Source organism: Gopherus evgoodei, chromosome 20 (genome assembly GCF_007399415.2).
Source record: "Gopherus evgoodei ecotype Sinaloan lineage chromosome 20, rGopEvg1_v1.p, whole genome shotgun sequence".
NCBI lineage: Eukaryota > Metazoa > Chordata > Testudines > Testudinidae > Gopherus > Gopherus evgoodei.
This window is the reverse complement of record NC_044341.1, coordinates 12,597,768-12,618,324: the sequence shown is the minus strand read 5'-3', so window position 1 is coordinate 12,618,324 and position 20,557 is coordinate 12,597,768. Positions and strand designations below refer to the sequence as shown.

Here is a 20,557-nt window from a genome sequence, read left to right as displayed (position 1 = left end):
GGAGGAGGATCCGGGGAACTACAGGCCAGTCAGCCTCACCTCAGTCCCTGGAAAAATCATGGAGCAGGTCCTCAAGGAATCAATTCTGATGCACTTAGAGGAGAAGAAAGTGATCAGGAACAGTCAGCATGGATTCACCAAGGGCAAGTCATGCCTGACTAACCGAATTGCCTTCTATGAGGAGATAACTGGATCTGTGGATGAGGGGAAAGCAGTGGATGTGTTATTCCTTGACTTTAGCAAAGCTTTTGATACAGTCTCCCACAGTATTCTTGCTGGCAAGTTAAAGAAGTATGGGCTGAATGATTGGACTATATGGTGGATAGAAAGCTGGCTAGATCGTTGGGCTCAATGGTAGTGATCAATGGCTCCATGTCTAATTGGCAGCCAGTATCAAGTGGAGTGCCCCAAGGGTCGGTCCTGGGGCCGGTTTTGTTCAATATCTTCATTAATGATCTGGAGGATGGCGTGGACTGCACTCTCAGCAAGTTTGCAGATGACACTAAACTGGGAGGAGTGGTAGATAAGCTGGAGGGTAGGGATAGGATACAGAGAGACCTAGACAAATTAGGGGATTGGGCCAAAAGAAATCCTGAGGTTCAACAAGAACAAGTGCAGAGTTCTGCACTTAGGATGGAAGAATCCCGTTAACTGTTACAGACTAGGGACCGAATGGCTAGGAAGCAGTTCTACAGAAAAGGACCTAGGGGTTACAGTGGACGAGAAGCTGGATATGAGTCGACAGTATACCCTTGTTGCGAAGAAGGCTAACGGCATTTTGAGCAGTGTAAGTAGGAGCATTGCCAGCAGATGGAGGGACGTGATCATACCCCTCTATTTGGCATTGGTGGGGCCTCATCTGGAGTACTGGGTCCAGTTCTGGGCCCCACACTACAAGAAGAATGTGGAAAAATTGGAAAGAGTCCAGCGGAGGGCAACAAAAATTATTAGGGGGATGGAGCACATGACTTACGAGGAGAGGCTGAGGGAACCGGGATTGTTTAGTCTGCAGAAAAGAAGAATGAGGGGGGATTTGATAGCTGCTTTCAACTAGCTGAAAGGGGGTTCCGAAGAGGATGGAGCTCGACTGTTCTCAGTGGTATCAGATGACAGAACAAGGAGTAATGGTCTCAAGATACAGTGGGGCGGGGGGTTAGGTTGGATATTAGGAAAAACTTTTTCACTAGGAGGGTGGTGAAGCACTGCAATGGGTTACCTGGGGAGGTGGTGGAATCTCCTTCCTTAGAGGTTTTTAAGGTCAAACTTGACAAAGCCCTGGCTGGGATGATTTAATTGAGGATTGGTCCTGCTTTGAGCAGCGGGTTGGACTAGATGACCTCCTGAGGTCCCTTCCAACCCTGAGATTCTATGATTTTAGAGTAGCCCCACTGATGATTATGGGGTTTCTCCAGGTTTACACTGGTGTCACTGAAGTGAATCTGATTTTATGTCTTCAGGAGCAGAGCTGGTCGAAATTGTTCAGAGGACTGATTTATTCCACACAAATACAGTTTCCCTCGACCTGCAGCTAGTTGTGAATTTATTACCCTTTGTCACCACCCCCATAACATTTAACCCAGTGGTTAGGGCATTCCCCTGGGTTGTGTGAAACTCAGGTTTTAATCCTCGCCCTGGAACAAGTGCAAAGCAGCTATTTTCAATTCACAAGAATTCCAGAAGATTTCAGTTTGGTTCAACCTGAATCACATTCCACCCCCCGCCTCCCCAGTTTTTCAGAACTGCCCCTGAACTGAAAAATCAATTAGTCGTTAATAGAGAAAACCAAGGGAGAAATCCTGGCTCCCTGGAAGTCAAAGAGACGAAAACAACCTGGGGCCTTTTTAGTTTTGAGACTCCAGTCATTTATCTGCCAATTCAGTCCTAACTGGTTCCCATTTCTACTGGGCAGACTAGACCCTCACGCTGAGTCCTTTTAACAGGGCTGATGAGACAGGAAAGCCAAGCGATGGAGAACTAGGTTTACTGGCCAATGTTTCAGTGTCGAAAGAGTGACTGACACTCTTTGATTTCTGTGGGGCCAGGATTTCAGTCCAAGCCCAAGTGCTCACAAGAGCATTGTCCAAAAGCCTTACCTGTGACCCAGTCGTGCGTGGAAGGAGCAAGTCACTGCAGGGAGAGGAGTCAGCATAAAAATTGCCCCTAAGAAATGTACTGTGGAGTACTTGTGGCATCTTAGAGACTAACAAATTTATTTGAGCATAAGCTTTCGTGGGCTAAAACCCACTTCATCAGATGCATGTAGTGGAAAATACAGGAGGAAGATATATATACACAGAGAGCATGAAAAAATGGGTGTTGCCATACCAACTGTAATGAGAGTAATCAATTAAGGTGGGCTGTTATCAGCAGGAGAAAAAAACCTTTTGTAGTGATGATCAGGATGGCCCATTTCCAACAGTTGACAAGAAGGTGTGAGTAACAATGGGGGAAAAAAATTAGCATGGGGCCCATGGACCCCAAGCTATTAACACTGCCAGGGACACTGCATCAGGGACAGCAAAGGCTCTGTAGGCGAGATAAATCCATTCTAACCAAGGCTTGAGACAAAGATCACTGAAGTTAATGGGAGGCTTTCCAACGAGTTCAGGGGCTTTTGGTCAGGCCCTGTGCTCACTCTTTCGACACTGAAACATTGGCCAGTAAACCTAGTTCTCCATCGCTTGGCTTTCCTGTCTCATCAGCCCTGTTAAAAGGACTCAGCGTGAGGGTCTAGTCTGCCCAGTAGAAATGGGAACCAGTTAGGACTGAATTGGCAGATAAATGACTGGAGTCTCAAAACTAAAAAGGCTCCAGGTTGTTTTCGTCTCTAATTCATGGCAATGCCATGGTTCACACAGAACAGATTTCTGTGTGAAGACGAAACACTGCTGTGATTGAGGTGAGAGGAACTACCCTGCCAATCATTTTGGGCGCATTATGCTAAACTCTTATCTAAATTTGCCAGCTTCAAGAGGTGGCATCTAAGCAGGACGCTGTTTGAATTTTCTATGTATGTTTGAGTTTTTCTCTTTCCTAATTCTACTTTTGCTTTATGTTTTGTTCAAGGAAAAAGGAAAGTATTAAGCTCATCTGGAAGGGAAGAAAAAAATGAACATGGTTATTTTCATGTCAGCAGCTTTTTTGCAGTACAACCCATGGCAGATTAGAGGGAACGGAACTCATGCAGTTCTTTGAGAGGGTGGCAAGAAAGGTAAAGACTTGTGGAAACATGAACAACCAGTTCGGAGGGGGAGTTAAACTTTGCAAGTTTAGATAGTGTTGTGTAATGATTAGAATAGTGGATTGGGAGCCAGGATTCCTGGGTTCTTCTCCCAAGTTGGCCACATTTAATCGTATGGCCTGGAGCCAATCACCTAATGGCTCCGTGCCTCAGTTTCCCTATCTGTAAAATGGAGATAATGAGGCTGACCTGTTGTCTGTGAAACTTAATTGATTCATTGCTGTAAAGTGCCTTGAGAGCCTGAGAATAAGGCACTGAGACAAGTCAGTTATTAATATCCGATACAAAGCTTTTATTGCATGTAATTGGTGGTGTAAACACTGAAGCAAAATCACAATGGTACATAAGAGCAGCCAGATTGGGTCAGACCAATTGTCCATCTAGCCCAGTATCCTGTCTGCCGACAGTGTCCAGTGCCAGATTCTTCAGAGGGAATTAACCAAATAGGGCAATTTATTGAGTGATCCATCCCCTGTTGTCCACACCCAAACAGAGGCTAGGGACACTCAGAGCAGGGGATTACATCCCTGCCCATCCTGGCTAATAGCTATTGATGGACCTGTCCTCCAGGAACTTGTCTAGTTCCTTTTTGAATCCAGTTATAGTCTTGGCCTTCACAACATTTCCTGGCAACGAGTTCCACAGGTTGGCTGTGTACTGTGTAGAGAAATACTTCCTTTGGTTTGGTGTAAATCTGCTGCCTGTTAATCATAGATCATAGAAATGCAGGACTGGAAGGGACCTTAAAAGATCATCGAGTCCAGTCCACTGCACTGAGGCAGCACTAAGTAGTAACTAGACCACCCCTGACAGGTGGTCGTCTAACCTGTTCTTAAATATTTCTAATCATGGAGATTACAAAACCTCCCTAGCTAATTTGTTCCAGTGCTTAACTACCCTTACAGTTAAAGCATTTTTCCTAATGTCCAATGTAAACCTCCCTTGCTGCAATTTAAACCTTTTACTTCTTGTCCTGTCCTCAATGGATAAGGAGAAAAAATTCTCACTCTCTCCCCTTTATAACAACCGTTTAAATAATTGAAAACTGTTATGACCCCTGCCCCCGCCCTCTAGTCTTCTCTTTTCCAGATTAAGCAAGACCAATTTTTCAATCTTTCTTCACAGGTTATGTTTTCTAGACTTTTAAACATTTTTGTTGCTCTCCTCTGGACTCTCCAGTTTGTCCATTTCTTTCCTGAAGTGTGGTGCCCAGAACTGGACACAATATTCCAGTTGAGGCTGGTGCTGAGTAGAGAGGAAGAATTACTTCTTGTGGCTTGCTTACAATATTCCTGCTTATACAACCCAGAATGATGTTTGCTTTTTTTTTGCAACAGTATTACATTGTAGATTCATATTTAGTTTATGATCCACTATAATCCCCAGACCCTTTTCTGCTGTACTCCGTCATAGACAGTCATTTCCCATTTTGTATTTCTGCAGTTGATTATCCCTTCCTAAGTGTAGTACTCTACATTTTCCCTTGATGAGTTTCATCCTATTTATTTCAGACCATTTCTCCAGTTTGTCAAGATAATTTTGAATTCTAATCTTGTCCTCCCACCAGCTTGCAACCCCTTCCGCAAACTTCTTAAGTGTACTCTCTATGCCATTATTCAAGTAATTTATGAGAATATTGAAGAGAATCAGATCAAGACAGATTCCAGTGGGACCCTACTCAATATGCCCTTCCATCTTGATTGTGAACCACTAGAAAAACACACTCAGAGAGTTTAGTTATCAACCAGTCACGGTCTTACATTGTCATAGGTTTGTCTAAGCCATATTTCTCTAGTTTGTTTATGAGAGGGACACTGAGACAGTATTAAAAGCCTTACCAAAGTCGAGATATACCACATCTACTACTTCACTCCTATCCTCCTATCTGAGGCAGAATGATTAATAACATTAGGATTTAAATGGTCATCTTTAGGTTTCGGATTAAACCAGCCAATGAAATGAATAGGGCAGTTCACATTTCTCAGAGCTATTGCTACAGGCCGTCTGCAGACTCAGGGAGACAACACAACCATGATATACTGAGTTCATGTTTTCAAAAAAATTTCCTCTAAACTTTAAAGGTTAGAAAAATTAAAAGTAGGGAGATTCTCAAGATTATCTTTATACTACAGAAACCAGTTACCTTAGGAAATCTGTCTCTAGTCAGTAAAACAGTAGGCCTCCAACAAGATTACAATATAGTTAGTGAACCTTGATTAATATAAATGAGACCTGATATAAAGTTTAGCCTAATTCAAGGAAAGGAAGGATTGCTCAGGGGTTAGGGTCTTCCACGTTGTAATACACTAGGTAGAATATAGCAGACCCAGCTTCAATTCCCTGATAGCCACAGACTGTGTGACCTTGGGCAAGACATTTATGCCTCAATTCTCCTTCTGAAAAATGACATTTATGCCTCAGTATGACTCTCTATGCCTCAATTCTCCTTCTGAAAAATGGGGATAACAGCACTTCGCTATCTCTCAGGGGCATTTTGAGGATGAATACATTAAAGATTATGAGACATTCAGATACTACGGTGACAGGGGACATAAAATATTTAAGATAGATAGAAGGAGAATTAAAACATGTAGATCCCATTTACACTGTAATACAAGTAATAATGATAAATTCCTCACCTTAGAGCTCTCTAGAGAAATCCCATGGAAATCAGTGGTGACTCCAAGGTGAAATCAAGGGGACTGTCAGAAGTTGTCTGGTCCCTTTAAGAGGTAGTGAATCCAGTCTCACTCAGTCCTCCCCAGGTAGGGTTGTGAACTTTCTAATCACACAAAACTGAACACCCTTGACCTGCCCCCGCTCCTACCCCTTCCCCAAGGCCATGCCGCTGCCCCACCCCTTCTCCGAGGCCCTACCCCCCACTCACTCCATCCCCACCCCATCACTCATTCTCCCCCAACCTTCACTCACTTTCACTGGGCTGGGGCAGGGGCAGGGGGTTGGAGTGCAGGAGAGGGTGTAGGCTCTGGCTGGGGATGAGGGTTTGGGGTGCAGGAGGGACTCAGGGCTGTGGCAGGTGGTTGGGGTGCAGGAGGGGGCTTAGGGCTGGGGTAGGGGATTGGGGTGTAGGAGGGGATTCAGGGCTGTGGCAGGTGGTTGGGGTGCAGGAGGGGGTGCAGGCTCCGGAAGGGGGTTCTGACCTGGGGCAGGGGGTTGGGGTGAGGGAGGAGTTCAGGGTGCAGGCTCCAGCTGAGTGCCGCTCGCCTCAGGCACCTCCCAGTTGAGCAGCACAGCAGAGCTAAGGCAGGCTCCCTGCCTGCCCTGGCTCTGCACAGCTCGCGAACGCAGCTGGCACGTCCCGCTCCCAGTTGCAGGGGCGGCCAGGCGGCTCTGCGTGGTGTGCTCCGGCCAAAAGCAGCTCACAGAGCTTCTCTGATCACCCCTGCACCTAGGAGCCTCAGGGACATGCCAGCCACTTCCAGAAGCCATGTGGAGCCAGGGCAGGCAGGGAGCCTGCCTTAGCCCTGCTGCATTGCTGACCAGCCTTTTAGCAGCCCAGCCGAAAACCAAATGCCCAGGAACCCTATATGGATGGAGAAAGATCTGGCACCCACATGGCAGGCAGGTCAAGTGGCTAGATCAGTGATAGCCTAGTGGTAAGAGGAGCCTCTAGAGAACCAAATGGGGAGAGGGTGAGCAGGCAGCTTGAAAGCAGGCTGTTTCTCAGGGAAGGGGCCCGCTTGGAGGAGCTGAATGAGGAAGGCAGCTGGCCTGAATCAGCAGCCCAGCCTGTGTGTGTGTGGAACGCCTGATCTAAGGACGGGAAATCTACCTGAAGATTTGCACAGGCTCAGCAGGAGGATGGTGGGATCTGGGAATCAAGGGGAACAAGGGCTGGATGTGACACACACGTGTCTTAGGGCTTCCCTGCACAGCTCTGAGTGTGGACTACAGGGGCGTGAGCCGCAGCACACACTGCAGTGTTGCTCTGTAACTGCCTTGCATAGATGCTGCTAGTGTGAACTCAGAGGTAGCTGCTGTGTGGGAAGGTAGCCCTGTTTCAGGGCTCTGTTAACAAGCACTAGCTACCTTTTGAGTTTAGAATCGCACACAGGCCTGGACCAGGCGAGCTAACATTTCAAAACATGGGTGCCTAAAGTCAGGCACTTCAACACATATTTAGGCAACTAAATAAACACGGCCTGATTTCCAGAAGTGATGAACAGCTGTAGCTCCCTTAGGTTGACCAAGTTATAAGCATCCCCTTAATCACTGGTAATGTAATAACCATAGGATCACTAATACTTCCGCCTCGTTTGTTTTATCTGATAACCACAAAAGGCTTTACTATAATTAATGAAGTTAGTCCCACAGCCCTCCTGATTGCTCAGGAATATTATTCCCATATTTAAGGTGGGGATACTAAGGCAGAAAGAAGTAGAACATCTTGCCTGACACATGAAAGGGATGAAATTAACACGGAAAAGTTAGGCTGAAGATCAAGAAAAACATCCTGGTAGTGAAGGATCGATCAGGCTACAAAACAGCCTTCTGGGGAAATGGCGAAATCTGGACAAGATTCTAGTAAAAGAACCGTAGGACACAGTATTGCGCTGGCTGGGAGATAGGCAGAAGTATCTAATCGGTCTTTCCCACTCGTAACTTCTGTGATTCTGTCACACTTGGTACAGATCCAGGTAATTTTAGGCTCAGCAGTAATAGTGCCCCAGAATCACTAAAGGATTGAGGCTCCTCACTTCTAACTGATTTCAATGGAAGTTAGGAATCTGGATATCTGGGAGGATTTGGGCCAAAACCAATACATGTCAGCCCTGACTTCTGCCTGGATATTGGGAGTTTGAAGAGAACTAATACTCTTTTCTCTTGGTACTTTGTAGTTCAGTGCTCCGGTACTATGTTGACAGGTGTTCTAGACAAACCATCAGTTGGGTCATATAGATTCTCAGGCAAATTCATATCGCACCATCATTCACGAAGGACCATGTTTTCTGTTGCACCCTCAGTGAGATTGCGTTCCTTGTGGGGCAGAAAGGAGTCACACAGCTAAAATAAAGTGTGCCTCTGTACAAAGGTGTTCAAAGCCATGCTGTCTGCTAGTGCCCCCTGCAGCCAGCGGCAGCTCCAGGCATCAGCGCTCCAAGCGCGTGCCTGGGGTAGCAAGCCGCGGGGGGCGTCCTGCCAGTCCCTGTGAGTGTGGCAGTCAGGCAGCCTTCGGTGGCTTGCCTGCGGGAGGTCTGCTGGTCCCGTGGATTCGGTGGCAATTTGGCGCCGGGTATGCCGAAGGCGCAGCACCGGTGGACCTCCCGCAGGCATGCCGCCGAATCTGCGGCACCAGTAGACCTCCCGCAGGCATGCCTGCCTGCCATGCTTGGGGAGACAAAAAAGCTAGAGCCGCCCCTGCCTGCAGCCTGTGATCCCCACAGATTTTATGTCTATACTTGAATGAGAGCCCTCCGAGGTCCTTCTGGGAGCTTGCTTTGTGGTTCAGTAGGTAACACTCTGATCTGTCAGGACCAAACCAATACTGAAGGCAGTGTTAGGGTAATATGCTGCTGGACGTATTTAGACTGAAACCGAAACCCAAAGTCCTGACCACTTTTGGCCATCTCACTAAAAGTGTAGGTTTCAGCCCAAGGCCCTGGCCTAATTCCAGCTCAGGATAATAACATTTTGCCAAACTCAACACCCCCTTGTGCTTTCAGATATAATATCACGTACCTAATCTCCTGCAGTGTTAACCATCTGCTGTATCCCATCCCAGAAGGGACCTCATGTCAATGGTGAGTAAAGTCATCCCGATGTACCCCTCATACACACCACAGGAGTTGTGTAAGGTTTAATTAGCTAATGCATACAAGGCGCTTTCAAATATTCAGGTGGAAAGTGCTACAAAAGTGAAAACTCTTGCATTAGTTGTAGTAACCCTTTTCTGCAAAAGTAAGGGAGTGATTTTGAATTCAGCCTTAACCTTCACAGCAGCAGACACATGACACTTGCTTGGCATTACAGCAAGAATTTCAAATAAGAGTCTTTACGGGACACACCTTCCCACGTAATTCTAGTGAAGCACCACAATCATCTCTCGCAGCATGTCTGTATGCCTTGATTGTTGTCACTTTAGCAGTTCACATGGGTGGCAGGGACAGAACTCAACTTTTGCACCTCAGACCTTTGTCACTTGACAGAGAATCTCTATTGGCCACCTTGTGGCAGGTTGTTGGGCCATTCAGATTCCTGCAGGGATGGGCTAGCCAATTCATTACAATATAATGTGATTTTGCAATTGTTAGCAGATGGTTGAGAATGTGACTCTTTTAATGTGTTCCTCAGACTGGGACCTCCACTGGTACAAGTCTAGCTGAGCACCGTGAGGTTTATGTAAATTAGAGGGTTAATCTCTTCTCCAAGTAACATTGACAAACAGAAGGAAAAAAAATAAATCAGAAGATCAAAAGAATCAACTAAAAAGTCAGTTTCTTCATGACTATTTACTCTTATAACTGAGTAGGAGCTGTATAAATAATAGTAACAGCCAGCTTTAAAATGGACCCTTCCACCCAGCTGCATGTCTAAAAATAGCTTGAGTTTAGGACTGGGGCAGCTGTGTTCACAGGAAGTGAAAGTTAAAAGCCAGTTGCAGCCAGAGAGAGCATGAATTAGAGTCACCGCAGGGGGCAGTTTCCATAATTAAATGACTCAGGACAGACTGGTGGCGCACAGGCAAAAAGGGACCTGAAACTTGTTAATAAGTGTGTGTGAAGCTAGTGCTGGTAAAAGAGGCCAGCATGACAGCCCCGGAGATTGATGTCCTCCGTCTATCCACAGAACAGGACAGCTGGAGCCAGGAAGTTACAGAGTTCTTCCCACCTTACCTTGCCAGTACATCTCACGCCTGGAGAGACATCCATTAGGGGTGATAGGTAATTTAGACTCCATGACCCATTCAGTCCTTGGCCACTTTTCTGAGTCTGCCAATTAATGACAAATATGTTGGGATCATGATGAAGACATCAGTCCCCTGGGAACTAGACTTGAGCCCCCAAAAATTAATTTCACACTCTGTATTTCACAGAGCCGCTATCGAATGGTAATAATTTCCAGTCACAAATGATTTGGGCTGGATTTGAACCAACTAGAGATAAAATCCCATTGCAGATCCCACGAGCCGTTCAGTCCCCCATAAACTCTTTACAAGTTTTGTTCTAAATAATAAGTTACACTAATGGTGACACAGCAAGTAAGCATTGAAAGTGTTCTAACAACATGCACATTGGTGGTGCTGAAGGAGAGAGAGCACTGCTGGGCTTGCAGCCCCCAAGCATGGGTTTGCAAGTAAAGACATCAGGCCTGGTTATCATTTTACTTTGGCAGTGTAAAGGGGCCTGGAAGGAGTGTAAATGTAATTTCTGAGATGGCATTGCTAGAGCAGTGGAAAGGGTCTTAGTGTCAGCAAGAAGCAGGCCCAACACCTTCCTAGCTCTGGGAGCTGGAGCCAGAATCAGGTAGGGTTTGGCCCAGCCAAGTGTCTCCTTTGAAATGCTGAGCACACTCAGCTCCCAGTTCAGGCAATGGAAATTGAGGGCATTCAGCACTTCCCAAGATTAGGCCCCAAGAGGAGGTAAATGTGGAATCTCACACTGTGACTTTTACAGTCGCTTTTTGCTATCAGAATTCCGTCTCCAGAGTTGCAATCTCAACAAAATTCCACAGAATAAGTGGCTACAATGTGTCCTGTTCGTCCCTGTTTGACTTCTTCCTTTTCATTGTGCCATTTACAAAGAGAAGAATAGGGCAAACTTGGAAAAAGGTAGTTAAATGACAAGCAAATGCTTTTGCAGTTTCCTTTCTATTGATGATTGTAAGTCCCCGTTACTAGGAAGAGCCGCTGGATGCTCCCTTGGTGTGATTTTCACAGAGCGAAATGTCCATTCCCTGACAGGAAGCTCCTTTAATGTGTCTCCAGGTGGACACCCAAAACTGGAAGTCATTTATGAAAATCTTGCCCCTTCATTTTTAACCTGAACATTTAGTTCTAAATAAAAACAAGCCACTTCTTACTGAAATTAAAAGAAAAACTTTTGTATTTGAATGAATAAAAATACATAATCTATTTGAACAGTTTTTTGTCATTTTTTCCTTAACAAAAGCCTATTTTGGGGCTCTAAATTACCTGATTATTATTATTTATTTGCATTACAATAATGCCCAGAATCCCCAGTAAAGTGTGGGTCCCATTGCTGGTTTACAGTAGCACTGGATCAGGGCCCTAGTGTACTAGGTGCTGTACAAAAGTAAAATAAAGGAGAGTCCAAGGCCCGAAAGAGCTCAGTCTTAAAGTGGGCCTACTTCTGATTGCCTTTAACTAGCCTTACTCCTGGAAATCTGAGGCACTGGACCATTGCGAAACCAGTATGAGTTAAATTTCAAGCCTAGCTCTTTAATTTAAAGTAATCTAAAATTTAGAGAGCCCTAATTTCATGAATCAGAAGGTCGTGCATTTGGTTTATACTGTACCTGCCACATCCCACTCAGAAAACTATGTTTACTCACTTTCCCCCACCTAGGAGCTGATCCTGCAACTGAGCCATACGTGAGAACCCCTGCACCTGTGGAGAGCCCCACTGGTTTCCATGGATCTACCCATGTGGATCAGATTGCAGGACTGGGGTCAAAATTAGGTCCTGATGCTGCAAACACTTAGGCCCAGATTTTGAAGGGATTGCTTAACCGAGTGAAGCAGCGCCTGACCCATGGGCGACCCACCTCCTAGTGGAATTTTCAGCCCTGAGTTAGGTGGTTCTGGAGTGTGCATGCAACCGTTAAGTGCTTAAGAAAGGGATTTTCAGAAACTGGCCAGCTAAGCAGGGAGCTGCCTAAGAGAGCCAGGGGTGAAATGCAGAGGAGAGGGGCTTACATGCCAAAGCAGCTGACCTGACCAGAGGTACAAGGTGGGTGAGGTATTATCTTTTATCAGACGAACTTCTGTTGGTGAGACTGAGCGATGAGATTTCGAGCTTACCCAGAGCTCTGTGGGGCTCGAGAGCGTGTCTCTCACCAACAGAAATTGGTCCAATAAAAGATATTCCCTCCCCCACCTTGTCTCTCTAATCTCCTGGAACCTACATGGCTACAACACTGCATGTCTAGACCAGAGGGAGGCAATTCCTGCTGAGGTGCCACAGCTGCAAATCCTTTCCTGGAGTGAGGCACCTAAGACAGGCCAGCTGCTCAGGTAGCCCAGGCCCCAGCAGCCAGAACTGTCTTCACTCTTTCTAGACAACTTGTTCACGCTTGCCCTGCATTTCCCTGCACCCCCTTGTTGCCTGTCACCTGTTGGTGGCCTGCCTCTGACTGTCCTGATGTGGGAGCTGGCAGGGAACAGGCGTTAGGTGTGCTCTGACATGCTAAGGGGATCAAGCCCCACTGGTCAGATATGCAACCCCCCAAGGGGCGCTCTAGCTTTTATGCCACTCCAAGTACGGCAGGCAGACTGCCTTCGGCGGCATGCCTGCGGGAGGTCTACCGGTCCCCCGGCTTCGGCATACCAGTTGCCGAATTGCTGCCGAATCCGCAGGACTGGCAGACCTCCCGCAGGCAAGCCTGAAGGCTGCCTGTCTGTCACCCTCACAGGGACCAGCAGGACGCCCCTCGCGGCTTGCTGCCCAGGCACACACATGGAGCGCTGGTGCCTGGAGCCACCGCTGCATCCCCCACCTTGGCTTTGAGGTCTGAGGTTTCAAGTTGGACTAGGGCTCAACCTGTGCGGGATGGCGTCAGCACTTAGCTGGCTGTGCAAATACTGACCAGCACTTGGACAGCTATGGTGTTGGTCGGCAGCTGACCAGTGGCTTTGAAGATGTCAGTGGTGCCTCAATGATGGACATAGGCAGGCCCCTAAAGAGGCAGATAGGTGCCTTTCAAGATCTGGGGCTTGCACGTGCTTCAAGAATCAGGCTCTTGGAATGAAATCATGGCAGGAGATGAGGTGAGAGATGATGTTGGTATCTCATGCTAGTGATGAAGAATGTGTTTCAAATGAGCCATTTCAAATCTCACTTCTTTTACTGAAATCCCATTCCATTCAAATTGTCTCAGCGTGAGGCCTTCTTGTGCTTTTCTCTGTCTTACCAATGCAGAAAATTGAAAATAGTGTCATTAAAATAATAATTCTTTTTATTGTTTCAAAATTCAAATACAAATGAAAGTTAAAACATTTTCAGGTAAGAAGACACTTCTAACAAAATGCAGAAAGGTAAAATATTTTACATTTAAAATTGTCAAGGTTTAACAATCTTTGTCACAAAATCCATTGGGGCTGGAAGTATCTATAAAAAAACAGCATTCCCCAAACCTACACTTGACAAATTAACATGTCCTAACATTCTCAGCAATTCTGTCCTCCCAGATGGTGTAACTTGCAGGATCAGGACATAAACAATCCTGTCAAAACCATGTATGAAGTGTACAAACTAGGGGATTGGAGAGTGAATCCCTGGCTTTGCCCCTTGCTAATAAATCACTGCCTTGATTGGTTTGATGTTTCCCTTTGTCAGTTCAGGAGGCCAAGAGAAGCCACTCTCTTTACAGAAAATGTCCTTGTGCATCTTTCTCCACTCTCCTAAATGTTCCCTACTTTTCCCTCCCCTTCAGATTCCCAGACACACTCTGTTTCTTTATCTATCTAAGATACTAGTGTAATGGGTTCCTGATAAACATCTGAGCACCTCATAATCTTTAATATATTTATCCTCACAACACCCTTATGAGTTAGGAAAGCATCATTATGCCCATTGTACAGATGGGGAACTGAGGCACGAGAGGCTGAATGACTTCCCCATGGTCACACAGGAAGACTTTGGCACAGCAGAGACTTGAACCTTGATCTCCCAAGTTCTAGGCTAGTGCCCAGACCATGGACCAGCCTCAGCCCCCATGCACTTCCCTCTTCTATCACCCCCAATATCTGTCTCCTCTTCCTGCCCCCCAAGACCTCTTACACTGCTCCTGAGTGGCCCCCCTCTGTCCTGCCCCCCATTTTTCCCATTCTTCAGCTCTGATTTCCTTCCCCCTCTTGCTCTCCCTCACATCCTTAGGGGCACCCCTTCCCTCCGCCCTGTGCCCCATTGCTACAGCCCAATATCTCAATCCCAGTCTGTCCCCCTCCATCTCTCACATCCTTCCCTTTTCTCTCTCCATCCTGTCCACATATCCTGGCCACTCTGAAACACCCCCCCCCGATCCTGCCCTCTCTGTCCCCACTCCCGCCCTCTGTCCCCTTGCCCCCTCACTCTGACCCCCCCACCTGTCCACTCTGAAACACCCTCCATCCTGCTCCTGGGTCCCCCCGACCCTGTCCCCTCTGAAACACGCCCCCAATCCCACCCTCTCAGTCCCCCCCACCCTGCCCCCTCTGAAAGACCCCCCCGATCCCACCCTCTCGGTCCCCCCTCCTGCCCTCTGCCCCCCTTATCCCTTCACTCTGACCCCCCCAACCTGCCCACTCTGAAACACCTCCATCCTGCTCCTGAGTCCCCCCTCCCACCCTCTGTCCCCCTTGCCCCCTCGCTCTGACCCCCCCCACTCTGAAAAACCCTCCATCCTGCTCCTGGGTCCCCCCCCCGACCCCTCTGAAACACGCCCCCAATCCCACCCTCTCAGTCCCCCCCATCCTGCCCCCTCTGAAACACCTCTCTGATCCTCCCTCCCGCCCTCTGCCCCCCCCCTTGCCCCCCACTCTGACCCCCCACCCTGTCCCCTCTAAAACACCTCCTCAATCCCACCCTCTCAGTCCCCCCCTGCCCCCTCTGAAACACCCCCCTGATCCCACCCTCTCGGTCCCCCCTCCCGCCCTCTGTCCTCCTTGCCCGCTCACTCTGACCCCCCCCACCTGCCCACTCTGAAACACCCCCCGATCCTGCCCTCTACCTCCCCTTGCCCCCTCACTCTGACCCCCCCCACTCTGAAACACCTCCATCCTGCTCCCCTCTGAAAGACCCCTCTGATCCCCCCTCCCGCCTTCTTCCCCCCCTTGCCCCCTCACTCTGACCCACCCCCCGCAGCTCTCCCCGCCCCCGCCGGAGCAGCGGCCGCGCAGGCGCGTTGGCCGCTCCCGGGCCACTCCAATAACAAACTGTCCTGAGGAGAGTTAAAGAGCCGCCAAGGAGGGGGGCGGTGAGTGGGGCGCCGTGTGCGGGGGGTCCCAGCCCCACTCCCCCTGGCCTGGAGGGGTCCTGCCCTCCCTGCGCCATGGCCCCCCAAGTTGGGGAACGGAGGCGACGGGGGGTTGCCCTATATCCCCCCCCCAGTGACTCGGAAATGTCCCGGTCTCTTCCCCACCCCCGGTCAGGGGGTGTGTTGGGGGGGTCCCAGTGAGGGGGGGGCTGCCTTATTCCCTTGCCTGGCTGGGGCGTGGGGCGGACCCCCCCGGAGGACTGTGGGAGGGGGGGGCTGCCCCGTTTAGCTCTCCCCAGGTTGGAGTGAAGGGCTTTAGGGGAGTCCCAGGGAGATAGTTCCCCACCCCCTGCCCGGGGGGTCTTAGGCTCGATCGGAAGTGACTGCAGTTTGCCATCAGCTCTTTGGAGAGGGGTGCAAGGGAGTAACAGCCGGGGGGGGGGCAGGAGGACCCTCCCTCCTCTCCTATGTAACTTGTGTGTTTCCTGACCCTGCCACGTTACGGTGTGGATGCCGAGGCAGGAGCAGGAGGCGTGCTCCCTTAGCGTCCACACAGCAAAGCCCCCTCTGTTCAGTACCTGCCTATGCCTCCCCAGCATGCTCCGTGCTTGGCCTCAGTTCCCTTCCTTCTCCATTCACGCTGTCCCTACCCTCACTTCATGTCTGGCTGGCAGAGGACCCTAGTCATCGGATACCGGGGGATCTAGTGAGAAGATGCCATTTCTGACTGAGGGGGGCTGACCCACACAATTTTTCCTTGTGAATATCCCATCGCTGATTGATGGAGAGAGAGGGACTGATATACCATAGTGTCAAGGATCTTTTGATGATAGTCCCCCCCCCATACTCTGGGGGGGAAAGTTTTCTAATCTCTCTGAGCTGGAAGTCGTGTGTGTGAGATTAAAAATTCACTTTGATGTTATTTTAACACTGCCAATTGGATGGTTGAAAGCATATTTTAAAATACAGTGAAGCATTTACTATACAATCTGTCTCTTTTTATACTCTTGAAATCCCTGGACAGGAATACCTAACAGAGCCAAGTGGAACTTATTCTATTGATTATCAGAGGGGTAGCCGTGTTAGTCTGGATCTGTAAAAGCAGCAAAGAATCCTGTGGCACCTTATAGACTAACAGACGTTTTGGAGCATGAGCTTTCGTGGGTGAATACCCACTTCCTCAGATGCATGTCTAATAGATGCTTATTCTATTGACTGCATTGTTACTAGCACAGCTCATTATTATTATTATTTATTATGAGGCTATAGTTGTCATTGTTACTGTTGCCACAAACGTGTATTTTTTAAGATATCTTAGTTTGTACAGAACCCAGTATATAAAACAATTTGAAAAAACTTTACAAGGTAAAATAATAACGGACAGACATTTTAGAGATTTAGGTGAGACAAAAAAAAGTTTTCACTTGTTATGGAGATTTGATGTGTGGGAGAAATGTTATAAGGTTCTTCTAGAAGCAGAATCTTTAGAGGAAAAGGTTTTTTTTGAACCAGCAATATCTTGATTTTATTAAAGGAATGGATGCTAGTGGCAGATGAGTGGAGGGATATATTTAATAATTCAGAAATATTGAGTATAGCTCTTGATGAGGATCATCCTAGTATAGGGATAAGTATTATTATAGGACAATCTTTGTGATGTTTGGTACTGGGAGGAATGGGATTACATTTTTAATCTGCAAATGTTTAGTGTAATTTATTCAACCACTGACAGGACTAGCAAAAAAAAAAATTGATATGTAGTTAGGATTAAGGGATAAAGAGCTCTGAGCTTTTGTGCTGAATTGCACAAGATCTCTTCTCTACAACCAGCTTCCTGAGTATTTTAATATGTATTAAGACAGAAGTATAAAGGAGGACAAAACTTGTGCCTGATATTTCAAACACTACTGTGTCTGGTGTTTGCTACTGTGAATAGTCTCATTAATGGCCCACTTGTGCCCACTATAACACTGTGGGTCCAATTTTGACATAACATTGACCGTACCTTTCTCTGCAGGTATGCCCATTAAAATTGAATAATCTTGGAATAAGATATAATTCAGCATGAGTATTGATGTCAGAACTGAGCTCTATTCTATGTTTAGAGTTGCTTAATAGAACTCCAGTTTATATATTTGACAGACTGTGCAAATTGATTCCCATTTGTTTTAGTCAGAATTAATTTATTTTGCTTTCTTATATTATTTTTAGTGCAAGTAAATGGCAATGATGAATTTTAATATGATGAATGTGACAGAGGTGTGTTTTGCAGTCTGTTACTGTCTCTGCCAAACTTCTCATGACCTCAGGCTATATCTTTATTTCCTCAAGCATGGTATTTAACGGTCTATACTAATATGTAAACGATAGCACATTTTTTGGTTTACTTGCTTCTTGAGGAGATGGTAGGGACTCAGACTGGAGGCATATTATTGCAATAGACATTTTGTATCAAGAGTCTAGATTTCTAATGCTTGCTATTGTTTTTTGTTGTGGTCTAAGTTCCCCTGTTGTCTCCCTTCTGTCACACAACAAAGCTTTTCATCTGAACATCATGAGGCTTGATGAGGTGTTGATCTTTGGGGAATGACTAATGAATTTAGGGCCAAATCCTGATCAGTAAAGCAGAGCCTGTGTAAGCAGATAGCTTGACTGAGAGATGGAATCTGTTTGTTTGACACTGGAGTGTAGGACCTGCCACTTGTTGCACATCCCTTGTGGGGAATGGGTTTACGCTACTGGATCTGCAATAAATATAGATTCACTCAACCCACCTTTATCTCCACCACCACCAAATTCCAGTGCATCTTGCCTTTGACTGTCCCACCAATAATCTCCACCAGCTCATTGTGGATATGCAGGGTTTTCTCTGCCTTTGGTAGGGTGACCAGATAGCAAGTATGTAAAATTGGGATGGGGGTAGGGGGTAATAGGCACCTATATAAGAAAAAGGCCTGAATAGCAGGACTGTCCTTATAAAATTGGGACATCTGAGCACCCTAGCCTTTGGGGACTTGCAAGTCTAAGACTGGGGTGCAAGATGCGATTCTCAGTGCCCAAATAACAGGGAAGAGATTTTGAAGTCCAGTCAAAGAAGAAACCAGAATTATTTGAAATCTTCATAGTTCTGCTGTTGAATAATGGGAGATGAGCTGGGCTGAAAGATCTGATTATGTTGAGAAGAAAAGTTTGGTGATAATGGACTCCGAAATGCACATGGTGTTAATTTCAGCATTCAGATATAGTTCTTTAAATATTTTGATGGTAGATTGATAAAATGTCATGCTATTTTACTAACTATGCTCTGTATCTGAAGTATCTGTGCAAACAAGCTTTTCTTTTCTTTTGTACTGTTGACAACGTTAGGATGATTTTTGATGGAGAGACTGGAATATTCCAAGACCCATATATTGGGTCATTTTTGAACCCCCCTATTTAAAATATTTTGATATTTCTATTTTAAACTCAAGGGAAGGGAAAGAGCAACTGTAATATATATCTGCATGAAGTATTTACATATCGGAGTAAGATATGCTGTTTTGGAGGGAACAGTAGTGCTTCCCTAGTTCAGGTTGAGGATTTTCACTTGAAGTTAAAATCCCTGTGTTTCACAGTATAATATATTTAATTTCTAAATTTGACACAACTACTTCTGTGAGGACAGCTGAACTCTACAGCTCATTTACAGATAAAATACTTTCTTTCCTAAAATATTTCAAATGATTTTTAAAAAGTTTTGTAAGGCTTTTTTTTTTCCTGGTGTAGTCTGAATAATGGAGTACAACAGACCTTTCAAAGTATAATATATACTTATGATGCATAGGGTAATTTCCCTCCAAAACTATTTAAAATATAGTTTTTAAACACCTGTAATCATAATTTAATTTACAGTAAGAAATGATTACTTTGGCAATAGCTCAGGTCATTCTTAAGAGGTAATTCAACCAACTACCCTTTTTCTCCCCTTAATTTGTATGATGCAGTTCTCTTAGTTGAAGTGAGAGAGTGGAGAGAGATGGACTGTACCCAGGTGTTAGGATTTCTCATTGGTAATTACTTGCTCAGCCTTACACAAGCAGTTAACCCTAACTGTCACTGCTTTTAAAAGGTGTGTGCCACATGCCTAAGCTAGATCCCTGTAGTGAGGTTTGTTTAGAACAGTTGAACAGGAGTTGTGCAAGTTGGGTAACCCTCTTTTCAGTGGGATTTATTGTGTCTTTCTAAACATAGACAGTATCTCACTTTGATAGATTATATGACAGCCACCCCTATATCCCTGTTCTCTGAACTTGCCTCCTCACATTTCCTTTCACACCTCCATGTCCTCCTTACACAGTTGCTTTTGCTCCTTTTCCCCATCCTTGCTTCCCATGGTGCCGCTTTCTGGTGTTGGTAGGAGCTGGGGGGTGAGTGGGGCTGTGGAAGGAAAGATATGGAGGCTTCTGATATGAACTTCTAGCCTTAACTCCAGCATAATATAACTTTTTTTTTTAAATCTGGGAATAATAAAGGAGGACTAGTACACTTCTCAGATTAAAAACTAATCCTATCAAGCCAGAAAAACAGACCAAATCCCGTCAAACTGCATTTCCTTATCTTTCAAACAGCATGAGGCCCTCTCTGAATTTGCCAGCACATTCATTTCATTGTATAACGCCGTTATATTTAAACGAGGTGCAGACTTCCATCTTTTCAGTATGTTGCCTTTGGCTATGAGGGAGCCTGTCAATAGGAACAGCTTCTACAATACCTGGAGAGGGCCTGATGCCACTGACCTTACTTGGTCAAAACTCCCATTGAGTAAAGATGAGAGGTTCGGGGATGGAATGTTATCCAAATCTAAGTCCTTGGGCTGTTTGGGATATCACAGATCAATACCATTTGAAGACTGGTTCATAGCTCTTAAAACACTTGTGGTTGTGTCCAAGTCCCCAGATACAGTGAGTGTTTGATTTTTGTTTTATAAATTGTACTTGATATGAGATCCAAAAAACATTAGTACTTGGTGTAGTAAGTTGGACTCTATCTCTTTAGGTAGAAAAGTAAGTTGTATTATATAATATAATCATTCAGATCTGAATAGTGATAACTCTTACAAACTTAAAATAAAGACCTAATATTAGTTTTGCAGGATTGGAGACTGGGTATAGGGGATGCATTTAC

The 20,557-nt window shown here is 46.1% G+C and overlaps 1 protein-coding gene across 6 annotated transcripts in view; it reads left to right on the top strand.

Annotated features, from left to right (window-relative positions):
• The window catches only part of LOC115637496 (lethal(3)malignant brain tumor-like protein 4), a 99,727-nt gene that overhangs the window by 8,421 nt on the left and 70,749 nt on the right, over positions 1-20,557 (top strand). Inside the window, exon 1 of one of the 6 annotated variants that reach the window (XM_030538781.1) lies at positions 15,325-15,394. The exons of the other annotated variants lie outside the window; for them this stretch is intronic. The gene's annotated coding sequence lies outside the window, so the exon portion shown is untranslated. Of the gene's footprint in view, positions 1-15,324; positions 15,395-20,557 lie in introns of those variants that run through there. 6 annotated transcript variants of the gene reach the window in all.